The sequence below is a fragment of the Xyrauchen texanus genome, chromosome 13, assembly GCF_025860055.1.
Source record: "Xyrauchen texanus isolate HMW12.3.18 chromosome 13, RBS_HiC_50CHRs, whole genome shotgun sequence".
Classification (NCBI taxonomy): Eukaryota; Metazoa; Chordata; class Actinopteri; order Cypriniformes; family Catostomidae; genus Xyrauchen; species Xyrauchen texanus.
The window spans coordinates 9,043,677-9,060,316 of NC_068288.1; the positions used below are offsets into that span (position 1 = coordinate 9,043,677).

General features: G+C 38.7%; 1 protein-coding gene across 6 annotated transcripts in view; it reads right to left on the reverse strand.

The window, feature by feature from the left end:
* The window catches only part of LOC127654206 (phospholipid phosphatase-related protein type 5-like), a 64,774-nt gene that overhangs the window by 16,740 nt on the left and 31,394 nt on the right, over positions 1-16,640 (reverse strand). The window lies entirely within an intron of this gene.

The window sequence follows — 16,640 nt, forward strand, 5'->3', positions numbered from 1 at the left end:
GTTTGGAACGACAAGAGAGTGAGTAAATTATGACAAATTCTTCAACTTTACATGACTATGACATTTTCAGCTACCACTTTGCTCTAGTTTAGATACAGTTCATGAGAATGCAACAACTGACAAACCAGCACAGCTTTTTGAGCGTTCAGCACAAGCAGCAAACCTCCATGACAACATCATCCTCAATAAACAGGCAGGGAAGCAGCTGTCAGTGTCATTTCTTTAAATTAAGACAAACAGTTTAACATGTCCTCTAGAAGTTGTAGTTAGAGAGGACAAAAATGTTGTCTTTAGTGAGGGATTAATGGAAGTTTTTGAAGTTAAGTGCTCCAATGTTTAATTGATGAAACAGCACTGCTGAGTCTGAAGACTTGTGAGGGAAAGACAGACGGAAAAGGGGAGGGATGAAGCCATGGAGTTCAAAGCGAAGGGAAATGGTGAGAGAAACAGACTGATAGCAAAATCAAAACATAGAGAGAGAGAGATAAATGAAAGAGGAGGAAAGAGAGATAAAGAGGGTAAAAGATTGACAGGGCTGCCTGTTTCCTGTGGAAATCATACAATCATATTACAGTGTTTGTACAGTTTTCATGGCAGCTGGGAATGCTGTCAAATGAAAAGCTTCAAGCAGAAAAGTGGAGCACCATAAAATGCAGACACTTAGTAAAGTTAAAACCCCCCTGCAGTCTATAGTGGAAGGTGTCAGAATGTTAGTCAAAAAATAAACCACACAAACACCACCATTTGGCTTGATCTGAAGGTTCTGACAATTTCTTCTTGAAAACAAATGCAGATTTTTGTTTGACAAAGTATTGGCTGCGAGTTTGAAATAATTGTAAAAGCTTTAAGTTTGACAGACAGACAGACAGACAGATCAGACCCCATCAAAGCTCATCAGACCACCTAGTGACCAACTCAGACCCTCTCAGACCATATTAGACCTCATCAGACCCCTTAGAGACCTCATCAGACCCCACTAGACATCACCAGATCCCCAAGATACCACATCAGAACACATTAGACCTCATCAGACCTCTAGAGAATACATCAGACCACATTAGACCACATAGAGAGCACATCAGATCCCATAAGAACTCATTAGACATCCTGGAGATCAGATCAGACCAAAGCAGATCTCATCAGACCACATTAGATCTCATCAGACCCTCCAAAGACCACATAAGATCCATATTGACATCATAATCCCCCAAGAGATCCCATCAGTTCCTATTAGACCTCATTAGACCATGTTAGAGCTCATCTGACCCCTTAGAGACCATATTAGACCCCTCAAGACCAGGTTGGCTAATGGTGGTTTGGTTGCTGGTGGACCAGCCTAGTTATGGTGTTAACTAGTAAAACATCACCTGAAGCTGGCTGACCAAGGATCGCTTGCTTGTTAAGCTAGTTAAGAAGCCTATAGGGGACACCAGCATCCCATGAAGGGGATAAACATTTGAAATGCAACATATACTGGTGATGAACCTTTTCTGCAATGTGGAGCACGAACAACAGTTGAACAACACTTAACAGTTTTGCAAAGTAGAACAAAGTCACCACCAACAGTGCTGGTCATTGGACCAGCAGTGCAATGCCTTGGGCATTGGCCCACTTCTCATCTGTCAACCCAATTCTCTCGATGGACTGGGTATATACAGTACAATATATCTTCCAGGGCACAGTGACACACAGCAATATTAATAATTAATTGTTCACTCCATATGCCTTAAAGGGGTTGTTTGTTAAACAAGCAAGATTATCTTTTCAAGAGAGAAGAGGAAAAATTGCTTGCTACTGTAAGATATGTTAAAGGGACTGTTCACCAAAAAATGATCTTTGGTTTGATTGAACTCAGATATTGAGGACAGTAGGTCGAAAGGTCTGCTACTGAAATTGATCTGTGCTTACCGAAATTCAAATCACTGCCCCCAGTGTTTGAAGGGTGACTGCATTTGAACTGATGCAAAAATGTCTGATAGGGGATGGCCCTTGTCAGTAATTCAGCAGAATGTGGTCGATTTCAGGCTCCATGTCGATTTCCCTTGTGATCATGTTGCAGAAAATGCACACAGTCTCTATTGGACACTATTCAAACACACACACGGCTTGCACAGCTGGCTTTCCTGATCCTCTTGAGACTAAAAGACCACTTAGGATGTTTTCTGGGTGACATGCTCAAGTCTTTTAAGATACAACAGAACACACTCTGTTATCATAGCGTTACCATGGCATCAGTATGACAGCTGAGGCATCCATGCTCCTGCTAATCCAATACAGATCACAACTAGACAGGCAGCGCATCAAATATTACATTCATTTCCACATGCTGTCAGCAGATTAGAATGTCAGCTAGATTTTTAGCTGTCATTTCAATGCATCAAACAAAGATTCAGTACCAGAATGTCATCACTGTTAAGTTTGGCTATCTGGCCACTGTTATTATAGATCAATAGTTTCAACAATCTTTCTTTCATTCTTAAATATTTTTTATTCAGTCATTCTTTTCTCTTGTCCTTTCTGTGTGTTTCACACACTGCCATTCCTTATCTTAAGGAATTTGTCCTTGTGTCTTTCTGCAGGCATCTCTCCAAGCAGCATCCAAGGTAATTGGGTTAGCGTCATCCCACTATCAGTGTAACCACAACCAGTTCATTTCCACTCTTCTTCTCTTTCTCTCCTTTATTGTCATGTCTATTTCTCTTCTTTAACATGAAATCATAATTGACCTCATTTAAATTCTTAATTCATGTTCCTGGTCTTACTGTGAACGATTCATCAGAGCAAATTATTCTAGAGAAAAATAAAAAGTAGACTTTGTAATCTTTCATTAAAAAACTTGCTCAGCCTCTGAAATGTCTTCCTTCTTGGCTGACATCGAACCGTCTTATATTTCAGCCCCTTCCCTCCAGTCACGGTTCAATTAATTCCTGATGGGTAATATTAAGTTTCAGCCTACAGGTTTTTTTTAAATTAATTTCTTTATCTCATTGAATATCCCGTTTCACTCTGAAATACACCACATGATGTTGCATGCTGATGGCAACTCATCTTGAAATCTTCCAAAAAATCCAGCATATCTCAGCTCAGTTGTCACACTCTCTCTCTATTCCCCTGTCATAGTTTTCAGCACCACTTCACTCTTTCCTCACAGTCTATTAGCCACAGTAGGTCTCCACTCCCAAGTCTTTGGCTATGTTAGTGTACTGCTTACTAAAAAACTGATCACACTGTGAATTCAGCGACAGGTGGTTGAAAGTTCTGCTGCAGTAATTGGTCTGTACGAACCAATATCGAACCACTGCCCCCAGTGGCTGAAGCTGGAAGTGTTGTTTACCAGATTCCACGTCAAATATCCACAAGGTAGTGCAAAAAGCAAGTTGTATATTTGGTAATAAATTATGTAATACATATTTGATTAACTCTACCCCCTACCCCAAACCTAACCCTAAATTTTGCCTCTATATCACGCTTGCATTGATTATGTGAATGTGATTATATACTTATTTCCAGTGGACTAGAACAAATGCCTTGGTTTCTGCAATATGCTATCAGTCCCACCACAGGGAGAGTTAAAAACATTTTAATTGATGCAAAGATAATAATAATAATAATAAAAGCTGAATGGGATCGATTTCAGGGTACATGAAAATTTGGAAGCAGCATGTCGATTTGCCATGTGATGTTGTATTGAATGCTGTGCAGATTATTAGTAACAATGCACATTTCAAACTGTAGTATTCTACATTGTTGTCACATGAAAAATAATTAGCTTTTGAGAATTTGTTTAACTGAGATGAAAATGAATTTGAATGATAATCTTAATAGTCCTAAAATGATGCTTTATTTTCTTCATGCAAAATAACATTTCTTATTTCGTTTTTTTGTGAAATTAGTCCTGGACATGTTCATGACAGGTTTTGAAAGATTCACCTAAATTCGTTTATTGTGCAATTTCAATAACATTTTCGGTAAAATATGACATTTTTCTGTCCAATGAAATAATGAGCCAAGAAGGGGATGTTATTAAAAAAACGCTCTTTATTAGTCCAGTTTTTTCATTACACTCTGAATGGAAGGTCAGTTTAAAGCGCATGTGAGAGACTGCATACTGCAACAATATTATGACTAGAATGGTAGTACACCATTATGAATATACCCTCTGTCGATCTGAGCATTGGTATGCAGACTTTTAGCCTTTTGATTTTTATTTATGATTCATTTGGTATTTGATAAACTATTATTTGTGCATGCCAACTCATATATGTTTCATATTTGTTTCTGTATTACTATTTTCTTGCTCCATGCCCACATGACCAACTTTTTCTCTTTTTTGTTAGCAAGGCTGAGTAGAAGTGTTAACAAATGCGGCTGGCTTAATCTAAGGCGAGAGAGGTTAAATGCATCCTCTGGGTGTACACTTACAAGAACTGAGTGCGGGTGATGTGTATCTCAATGAGAATATCATCATATTTTACATATGTTACTCTCTCTCTCTCTGCCTTTCTTACCCACTTCTTAGAGAGGTAAAATGTATTGTAGTATTTTTACAGTTTTCTTCTTACACTTACTAAGAACATACATATAATGTGTAATCCTTCTCACCCATATGCAGGCACATGCATTCTCTCTCTCTCTTCTTCTTCTTCTTCTTCTTTCATGTGAGAATTCTCTTCCAAACAGAATGAGGTCACAGAAACACACTTATGGCATACTCGCATTACTGCCATACAGGAGCACACAGTCCCCAAACATGCATGATAAATACACAGATGTGACATCAGGCACCAACAGACTCTGAGAGCATGTCACTGAATGATGCTGCGCACCTCTGCTGGGCCAAAGCTCTCTTTAGATCAAAGAAAAACAAAGACTTTACTAGTTCTGCCATATTTACTAGAAAAACACACTGCCAAAAGCTCAGATAGAGGCATGAATAATTTAAAGTGTATTTGTCAGCGTTTGTAGACTTCATTAGAATGCTGCTAAACTGTACTTTAATATTCTTGGGTAGTGGTTAGAATATGTAGTACACTATAAAAAATGTACTGTTGTTTTGAGATATTTTAATAAAGCACTGTGTACTTTTGTTTGTCCTGGGGAATTACTAAGGAGATTTTGCAATGTGAGGTTATTTACACCAATTGTTCTAAGTATCTGTGCAAGCTCATGACTTTCACTTTCATATGCTGTACGTACTAAGAGCACATGCTCAAGAGTTTCTATTTGACTGCCCTATTCTGGATAATGAATAATTTAAAGGTGCAACATTTAACAATTTTCATGTAATATTTGCCTTTTTTTGCCAATATGTGAACAGCTTGTGACGCAACTTAAAAAATGTGACATTCCCGGACTTCCTAGGTTGACAATTAAAGCCTGTAGGCTTATTTTCATTTGAAGGGACCGGGTTGCTTTTACCGAGAAAATCCAAAGGCTGTGACGTTTATGCGTGCTCCCGAGAGCCTTGCCTCAGTGCTTCCGCTATTCAACAGAGACAACAAACTGCAACACTAGCTAACGTTATCTTAGAGATGGGATCCAGCAAACGTCCGGCTCCCAGCACAACACTGACTCCTACACAAACATTAAAAAAAAAAAAAAAAAAGATCTACTGCATCCAGTCTAGCTAAGCAGGAAAGTGATCGAGTTCGAGCGAAAAGTAGAGTAAACATCGGCAAGGCATTTGATTCCTGGAGGGACCATCGTTCGGTTTTGGGGATCAAAACAGACCCTAAATTGGCATTCTTCTTATTGGACAGGTAAGCTTACATAACTGCAAAGCATGTGAAATACAGTGCCATAAGGATTGATCTGTGTAATTTTAGCTAACTTGATCTTGCCTGCTAACGTTGACGAATTGCAAGCTACCTTGCTTCGTAACTTTAAAATAGATTCAACGATCTTCTCTTTACTCTAAATGTCAGGTATACAGGATAAATTTAAGCAAATATGCTGGTTTCTTAATCATGGTACAACATATGACATTCAAAACATACAATATTGCAACTGTAAACTGTCTGGTATTGTTCGGTAGTACCGGTATATAGCTGTATGTGTGTATCAGCTATGTGTAACTATGTTAGCTGATAAGTAGTTTTAGTTTAGTTTAGTCTCAAATTTTCTAGTTAAACAATCATAACTATGGAATTTTAATTATGCTACCTCATCTGTCAGCATGATGCCGGTGGATCATGTTCAGTCACTTTGTACGTTACAACATTGTTTTGGTTGATGCTCGATCGCTCGCGTCCCTATGGACTGAGTGCATGAGGAACAGGTAGCTGGCAGCAGTTCACTTAACGGCCACAGGTGTCATTAATAACAAGGGTTTCTGAATCTTACATACTGCACCTTTAAACCAGTGTGCCCTATTCGAAGACGGGTGATTATGTCATTTTTCCTGTTATTTTGAACAATTCTCCCAGTACTAACTTGTTTTTGGATACTGTAAAGTTTTCTCCCCTTTGTTTCTTCCACCCATAATTCTTGCCACTTTGAATGCATCTATGTCGTATTTCCCTTTAATCTCTGCCTTACTTAGTGGTACGTAAATGTCAACTTCTGGATGTTCAGTTGCTTGTTTTGCCAAATCATCATCTACTTCATTTCCTGAGAATCCCACATGTGCAGATACCCACAGGAAACTTCATAAACTATATCTTGTCTTGATGAAAGACTGCCCACTTACGAGACTAGTTAAGGCTGAGTATGAATCAGAACATATAACCAAGGTCATGGGCTGATCTTTCTCTACCCATTCTAGGGCTAATAAAATGGCTATTAATTCTGTTGTGAATACTGAAATGTCATCAGTCATCCTCTTCTTTATGTTGATTTTGAATTTAGGAATATATACTGCTGAAGCAGTGGGACCAGAGTTATGATTCTTGGAAACATCTGTATATATACTGAGCACTGAGAAATATGCCTGATCTAAATATTGTTGTATAATAAACTCCTTAGGGATAATTTTTTATGAATCACGTAGTTGGAGATCAACTCTAAGCATAGGGACCAGCCAGGGAGGTATACTTGGTATTACAACAATGGGACTTATTGTTATTTCTGTAAGACCCATTGCTTGTGCATCATTATTAGTGTCCATCCAAAACTTTCCATGCTCCCAGCATTCGTCCAAAACTTTCTTTACAGGGTGATTCTCAGAATGTCCTTTCAAATTAACCCAATATGTCATTGTCAATTTTAATCTACATAAACACTGCGATGCAGGTACTGGAGATAATCTTAAAGCACCACAACATACTCATAAAGCTTGTTTCAATTTATTTTTATCAGAGTTGGTGACGCTGAATTGTCAATAATACGACCATAATCCAGTGTAGACCTAATCAGTGCACAATATATTCATTTTAATGATATTCTAATTGCACCCCATTCAGCTCCTGCTAAACACCTTAATATATTTATACCTTCCAGTAATTTCTGAGCATGTATACTGAAGGTCAACCTAGAGTTTCACTTTTACTTTGGGAACTTTGTTACTTTTTGTAAAATATATCACCTGAGTTTTGGCTACTGATAATCTGAAACTCTATTTACAGTATTGGCCCATTTCTCAACTTTGTTTACTGCTAACTGTATGACTTTTATTACATGTGAGATGTTACAACCTCACTTCATATGGCTCCATCATCAGCATAGTGACCTTCTTATATTTATTTCTATTTGCTAAAATACATCATTTATCATGATATTAAACAGTATTGGGTTGTATACTTTTCCTTGTGGTGTGCCATTGTCTGTTATATAGATTTTAGAATAAGATGACCCCACACTCACTTGTACTGTTCTATCAAACAAAAAATCCATTATCCAATTGTACATTCTTCCTTCAATACCCAGATATTTTAGCTTTATTAAAAGTTCCTCTCTCCAAAGCATCTCATAAGCTTTCTCTATTTCAAAACACACATATATTATCACTTCATTATTAGCCTGTGCCTTTCTGATATCTCCTTTCAAACATTGAGCAGCGTCCATTGCACTACGCCCTTTACGGAAGCCACTCAGATATGGAGATATAAGTCCTTTCTTTTCCAGCACATAATTCAGCCTGTGTACAATCATATGCTCCATAATCTTACACATATTGGATGTCAGTGCTATTGCCTTATAACTGTCAGCTTTAGAGCTATCCTCACCGGGCTTTTCAATTGGAACAATCACTCCATACTTCCACGAAGAAGGAAGTCTGACTATCCTCCATACTTTATTAAACAGATGCAATATTACACTTAAAGATTTTAAGTTATTATCTTTCCTTTTCTATTTATTTACTATGTATTCCTCCCGTTTTCCTGATCATGCCCCACACTTCAGTAATGTCTACTTCCTCAATAGATTTACAAAAATCCCTCCATTAATACTTTTTTGCAGTTCTAATTACCCTCCTTTCTTCTGCTTGCGCTTTCTTATATAAAATGAGATCTTCAAATGTGTGAGTTCTTTCAATCTTCCTAAAGGCCTTATTCCTAGTTTATATTGCTTTGCTACATATATCTGTCCACCACGGTACTACTTTCTTTCTTTTTGATCCTTTGCTTTTGCCAGTAACTTCCTCTGCAGTATTATACAAAGTTTTACATATCCTCTACTCCCTCCTATCCAATTCTTGCAACCTTATGACATTTAGATATTTAATGTATATGCCTCCCAATGTGCTCTTTTAAATTTCCACCTAGGTATGTTGTCCTCTACAATTTCAGTTACATGAATACCTATTTTACAAAATATTGGAAAATTATCACTACCTATTGTAGTGTCTTCCCAGACATCTCATAAACAATACATCCTAAAACCAGTGTTAAGTCTATAGAGGAACAACTACCCCAAGCAACATCAATTCTAGTGGATTTACCATCGTTAAGACATACTAATCCCTTCCAGTCTATAAATTCCTCTACTATATTTCCATTATGATTATTATCACCACTTCCCCATAAAGAGTTGTGTGCATTAAAACCCCCACACCATATTACTTTGTGGTTATCTGTTCTCATAATCGTTTCCAATATTTCTCTGCTCAACTTATCACATGGATTATAATAATATATCACCTTTATATTCTGTGCTCGTGAAATTATTTCTACTATCAGTGATTCATATTCTGATTCACTATCACCCCACCACCATTGCCTATTTATCTGTCTCTCCTTATTGCTATATATCCTTGAAGCACAATATCTAAATGTGATTTCAACTTTTTTTTTTGTACACATATAATATGAGGCTTGCATTCTCCATAATCAGTAAACTTTTTGAAAGTTTTTTTTATTATTTACCCAATTTGGAATGCCCAATTCCCACTACTTAATAGGTCCTCGTGGTGGCGCGGTTACTCGCCTGGTAAATCCAGGTGGTGGAGGACACGTCTCAGTTGCCTCCGCTTCTGAAACTGTCAGTCTTATCACGTGGCTCGATGTGCATGACACTGTGGAGACTCCACACGTGGAGGCTCATGCTATTCTCCACAATCAACGCACAACTTACCACATACCCCATTGAGAGTGAGAACCATTAATCACGACCACGAGGAGGTTACCCCATGTGACTCTACCCTCCCTACCCTCTAATGATGCTGACTACCACCCCTGGAGTAGCGAGGTCGAATCCATTATGTGCTGAGTGACTCAAGCCAGGTCTCCAAAGCAACCAAATTGGCCCGGTTGCTAGGGAGGGTAGAGTCAAATGGTGTAACCTCCTCGATAATAATCATAATGGAAATATAGTAGAGGAATTTATAGACTGGAAGGGATTTGTATGTCTTAACAATGGTAAAGCCACAAGAATTGATGTTGCTTGGGGTAGTTGTTCCTCTATAGACTTAACACTGGTTTTAGGATGTATTGTTTATGAGATGTCTGGGAAGACACTACAATAGGTAGTTATCATTTTCCAATATTTTGTAAAATAGGTATTCATGTAACTGAAATTGTAGAGAACAACATATCTAGGTGGAAATTTAAAAGAGCAAATTGGGAGGCATATACATTAAATATCTAAATGGCATAAGGTTGCAAGAATGAATGGTTCTTGCTCTCAGTGGGGTGCATGGTAAGTTGTGCGTGGATCGTGAGGGTAGCATGAGCCTCCACATGCTGGGAGTCTCCGCGGTGTCATGCACAATGAACCACGTGATAAAATGGGCGGATTGACTGTCTCAGATGCAGAGGCAACTGAGACTTGTCCTCCGCCACCCAGATTGAGGTGAGTAACCACGCCAGCACAAGTACCTACTAATTAGTGGGAATTGGGCATTTAAAATTGGGAGATATGGGGATAAAAAAATAAATAAAGACCATCTTCATCACTGGCAAACGATAGGATGCTTTTATAGGTTTGGTTTCCAATGATTGTAGATCCACTGTGACTAATTTTATCTTTATTTTCCATATTTTAAAATATTCTGCAAGCGTGTTGGCAAATGAGAACGTGCACCAAATTATCAGCAACATGCGCGTGAGCTTTGTGAGTTATTCAGACTGAATTGCAAACCGATTCAGACAGCTTTACTATAAAATGTGACCAATTCATTGTAAAAACCTGACTCAGATGAGGGATTAATTTGTGAGTTGGACATTTAGTTCTGATTTAAAACTGGATGTCGTAAACAGGTGTGATGTATGATGTAGCGGTGTAGCTTTTGTCAAAGCTACGTGCTACCTAATCAAAAATATAACTCTGCTGCTAAAAAGCTACTTGATTTAAAAACTAGCTAAGCTTCCACCTCGCTACTAGTTAAGCTAAGCTAGTTAAGCTAATAGTTAAGGTAAAAGCTTCACCCATCACTGCAGGTTTGGAATGATTTAAGGTATGATTTAAGGTAATGATTTAAGAGTAAATGATGACAGAATTTAAATTATTTGTATTCACATTTTCCTTTAATGTGTTGGTAAGAATGGAGGATTTGTATTTAATCAAATATCACTCCACCTGTTAAACTAACAACAAGATCATACAGGAAATAGACATGCTGTTATGAATATTCATTAAATTCTCCAAAATGACTGACAAGTGTCACCCTCCATCATACATTTTTGCTTCAATTCAAACGTGTTCACCGTTCCCTCTAGAGCATTGTGTGAGCAACCTCTGAGATGTGGGTTTTAGTTCTATGGAAACCAGGAAGAACTAACATTCACATAAACAATGGTGAGCATGACATTTTGTTATAAAAAGATTTACTCCCCTGACAGTTAGGTTTAGGGATCTGGTTTGGGTTAAGGAGTAGGGTTAGTAAAAGGATTAATACAATTTGGATTCCTGTTGATTGTATATTTTACAGCAAAAAATGCAACTCACTTTTGGTGCCAACTTGTGGACATTTAAAACCAACAACACTTCCAGATTCGGCCACTGGGGGCAGTGGTTAGAATTTTGATGAGCACAGACTGATTTCAGCAGCAGAACTTCTGAGCTCCTGATGCCACATTCACAGTGTGATCAGTCAGAAACTAGTTGTAATAAAATGCACCTGACCCTGATCCAGCACTCTGTGGCACACCGCTCATTAGGGAACACACAAGACTGTGTCTGCTGTGAATTAGAGGACCACTTGACATCTTCAGATGTGGTGAGGCCGTATGTCTCAGTAATTAAACCCTCCGGCGTGGTTCATATGTGTGTTTACAGCGGGAAAAGCAGCCTCATTAAAGATGCTAGAACTGACAAGAGAGTTTTTCATATTCACTATCACTGTTTCAAGATTCTGCTTGCAGCAAAAGATATAAACCTCCAACTGCCCACACACACACTCTGAGAACCCACATATTTACACACACACACGCACACACACACACACACACACACACACACACACACACACACACACACACACACACACACACACACACAGAGCGAAGATGCGGACCCAAACTATCATCCTCAAGACAAAGAGATAGTAGGCGTAGTAACACACAAAGGAAGCTTTGTGTGTTACTACACACACAATTCCTATAGAGATATGTTTAACTGTGGGTGACACAAAGACCAGTTGTCCAGTAAATTTTTCACATCAACATCAAAAGAAAAAAAATTGAAGTTAAAAATAAGCAAACCACATCCACATGGACCCCTAAAAAACAAAACCCACAAAGACACACTTGTTTTATTAGTGAGGACACCTCATCTCGTCATGTTTCACTATATAAGTGAGGACAATTTCAACACACACACACACACACAGAGAGATTTGTCTAAATAAAACCTCAGTTGACAGGTGTCCCTGTGCGTGCTGCTGTCAGCTCTATATGCAGGAAAGGACGGTGAGCTTTTTTCACCTTCTGCTCTCATTTGCACAGATGAGTGTGTGTGTGTGTGTGTGTGTGTTTAAAAATACTCAAAAGTGAAGAAAGCCCCTCTGAGGTCTGATATTGTGGTAGCTCACCATCTGTTTGTGTGATGTTGGCTGAGACAGACATTAATTCGCCCTCCCGCTGATAATGAACCAATTGACACCACTGGGACATTTTTCCAGGCTAACTGAATCGAGACTCTTGGCTGAAGCATTTAGCTCTTCCAGTTTACATTAACAGCTCTGCATCACACTGTGGACATCTGACTTTGTTAATGTCACTTAGGTTTGGTTTGGTCTGACCTAAATATTAATGACAAGATGTCCTGACTGCATAAATTACATGCTCCTGGACATCCAGAAAGGAGAGAGAGCAGCAGTAGCTCTTCTTCCTGACATTGTACCCAACACATACACAAGGAATCAACACTTTACATTCAACCCCACTAATACAATCCCACCCTGACCCCCAACAAACACCCCTGTTGTCCCACATAATAACACATGCACACAACCCCCAAAAAAATAAATAAATAAAAAGATATAATATAATATAATACCATGTTTATAATAATAAACATACATAATTAAACTAAACTACACTCTCCACATCTCCTCCCCGAGAGTCCCCCCAAAAAACTAAATAATTGCCCCATTTCTTTTTACAAATACGTCCCTAAACCCCTGCCTTCTGCTTACCACTTCCTCAAATGCAGCTACCCACCTAATTTCCACACACCGCTCTGAAAAAGAGGGTGCTCCATTCCATTTCCAACCCCTTAAAATATTTGCCTGCTGATCATGAGACTGGTCAGAAGCCAATTTTTTTATGTTATAATTTAAAAGTCTCCAACTTCTGATTGGCATGGCCAGCAGGTGGGTGTGGTTTTAAGACCAAGCCTATATAATCTAGAGGGGGTCCAATAAAATCTATGTAAAATCTTAAATTGCATAAGGCGAACCCTTGCATCTCTAGATGCAGACTTAACATTCTTTTTGAATCCTAGTCCACACTCCTTCCTCCAATACCAAATTAAAATCTTTCTCCCACAATCTCTTGATAGAAGTTAAAGCTCCATCCCCCAGACTTTGAGTTAGAAGGGAATAATACACTGATGCCTTGTGACCTTTTCCAAAAGCAGCAATCACCTCTCCCAAAGCACCTGCCTTCCCAGGGGGGGTACAGGTATGTGGCGCAGCTGTAAATACCTATAAAACTGAGATCTGGGAATCCCAAAATGATGACCAAAATTCTCAAAAGATCACAAAACTCCACTCTCAAACAGGTCGCCAAGTGTAGCGACCCCCCCTCACAATCCACTCTGATGAACAGAAAGTGGACTTGATGATACATAATTTGGGGTTCAGCCATATGCTTGAGGCAACATTTAAATAAATGTTCGGATTAAATACTTTGGCCACTCTTGTCCAAATCACATGCAAATGTGAAATAACGGGGTATGACTTATCTTCTCTGGGTAGTTTGATAGAAAGGATTCGCAATGGCAAAATAGGGGCAAGGACTTCCTGTTCAATAGAAAACCAGGGAGGTGCAACGACCAATGAGCCAAATGCCTGAGACCGAAAGCATAATAATAAAATTAAATCTTGGGTAGGCCTAGTCATCCTTTGTCAATCAGGCTATGTAATTTGTTGAAATGTAGTCTGGGATGCTTAACATTCCAAATGAAGGACTTCACTATGCTATCAGATTGCTTATAAATAAGAGAGGGGGATATCTGTAGGGAGTGACTGTAGCAGGTAGTTTAATTTTGGAACACAGTTCATTTTAATGACATTAACCTTCCCAATCATCGATAAATGTAATGAAGCTTGAAAAACTTTTTATTAAAGGGTCAAAATGAACTCTAACTAAATAAGACGAATTTGCTGGGAATAAAATACCCAAATTCGTATTGCCCAGTTTGGGCCACTGGAAGGCGCCTGGCTGGAAGGCTGTTACTGGACAGTACGCTGTCAGAGTCACAGCTGTGGATTTAGACCAATTGACTTTGTATCCTGAGAGCTTGGAAAAGGAATTAATAATACTGTGGAGGCAAGGCATAGATCTAGTGGGGTCAGAGACAAATAATTAAATATAATTAGCATAAAGCAGAAGCTTATGCACCACACCTACATCCATCACCCCTGGAAAATCCCCCTCCTTTCTTATCGTGGCTGCTAATGGTTCTAGGGCAAGACAGAACAATAATGGGCAAAGAGGGCAACCCTGTCGAGTGCCCCTATTCAGATTAAAATAATCTGAAATTAATCCATTTGTTTGTACCGCTGCTACAGGGTGTCTATAAAGTAACTTAATCCAACCAATAAATGTATTCCCGAACCCATACATTTCCAAAATCTTAAAAAGATAATCCCATTCTTCTATATCAAACACCTTTTTGGCATCAAGTGAGATGGCAGCGACCAGAGACTGATCATTCACTACTGACCATATGATATTGATGAAGCGCCTTATGTTTTCATTGATCAGAAGAGCTACAGCCCAGAATAAACCTCACCTGATCTTTATGTATAGAGATGTCATAACTTTACTTAACCAGTTAGCCAAAAGTTTTGATAATTTTTTTCGATCTAGCTGGATCAGGGAAATTTGATGGTAACTTTTACTCTCGCTTGGATCTTTTTCCTTTTAAGAATCAGACTGATCCAGGCTTGTGTCATGGTTGGGGGAAGCTTTCCATTCTTTAATGATTCCGTATAAACTTCTAACAAAAGTGGAGCCAATTCTGTAGCATAAGATCCAAAAAAATCAGCGGCAAAACCATCTGGCCCCGGAGCATTGCCTGTAGGTAAGGCCTTAATTACCTTGTCAAGCTCCTGAAAGGTTATCTCAGATTCAAGAGAATTTTTTTGCTTTCATGTTGAATTCGCAAAACTTGGGAACAAGAAAATATTACGATTCTTCCAAAAAACTTTCCTTTGCTCCTCGCCTCATGCAACATGAGATCTTTATCGGATGATCTCAAGAAGTTGGCTGAATTGATCGAGGCCTGTTTCCCTAAACCGATCTGTGAGCAAGAACTCTGAGCTCGCTCGATTTCCAGCTTATGGCATGTTATGTCGAGCAGATCCGGGAAGAGCTCATCTAGGAATTTCACCATATCTCTGTCTTCTTCATGGTCAGGAATTCCAACAATCCAATAATCCAATGTTATTTATTTGGTTCCTATTTTCAAGATCTTTCAGTTTTTCCTAAATATTTTCCACATCTATTTTGTTCGCGAGCGGATTAACGGATAATTCACTTTGGGATGACTCCAGATAATCAATCCATTTCTCAACATCTGCCACTCTTGTAACCAACTCAGAGAATTTTGTTTCCATCACCTTAATTGATAAACGTACAGTAGGATCCTCCAAGTAATCAACAACCTTCGTCAGCATCACAGGCAAGTTGGACAGTTGACGCTGGATTTCTTCTCCCGCCGTGACATTCAATCGAGTCCCCGGTCTGCAGGCCTGTCAGAGGTTTAATCTTGAGCACGTAAGTGTCTTTTAATGTCTCCAGAGCCCGAGGATTTTGACTTCTTTGCCATGTTACCTCAAAGAACAAATATGTAACCAGGTGTATTGAATCTCACCGGATTATAACTTGAAAATAATAAAAAAATGAGCAAAGTGCGCAGAGTTTTCTCTTTAAAGTCAAGAACTGTAATGGGGACCAACAGTTAGAAGAAAATATTGCTGAACAATTAAGTAACACCACAGTAATGCAAAAATGGATGTAACCAAACTATGCGTTGGCAATGCACTGGCCAAATGCTCAGGTTTACTTTTGTGTACTTGCATAAAGTATGTTTCTAGCCAATTTAAGTCAAATATAGGCCAGAAACATCTTCTACACAAATACAGTAGTTCATTAGCAAAATTAGACCTCATTAGTGTCTTCCTGGTCAGTTTTCTCTTTCATACATCTGTCATGGCAAAGCAGCTTGAAGAGAATCCTGCCATCTCACGTTTCAGAAATCTGCCCCTCAGGCCACTATTTGTATTTTTACTGAGCTAAGATATTTTTCAAATTTTCCTCAAATGTGTTCTGGCGAAAGTCATACACACCTGGGATATCATGAGGGTGAGTTAATAATGAGAGAATGTAAATTTTTGGGTGAACTATCATTTCAAGTATGTACAACTGGACCACATACTTGCAATGCATTGGCCAGGCATTCACATCTGCTTTTGCATACTTGCATAGAGTATCTGTCTGGCCATACAGATGCTATTATTGCCTCATTTGCATTTATCCATTTCTAAAGTACACAGCTAAATAAAACAGCCTGGACAAGCTTCAATTTCAAACTGA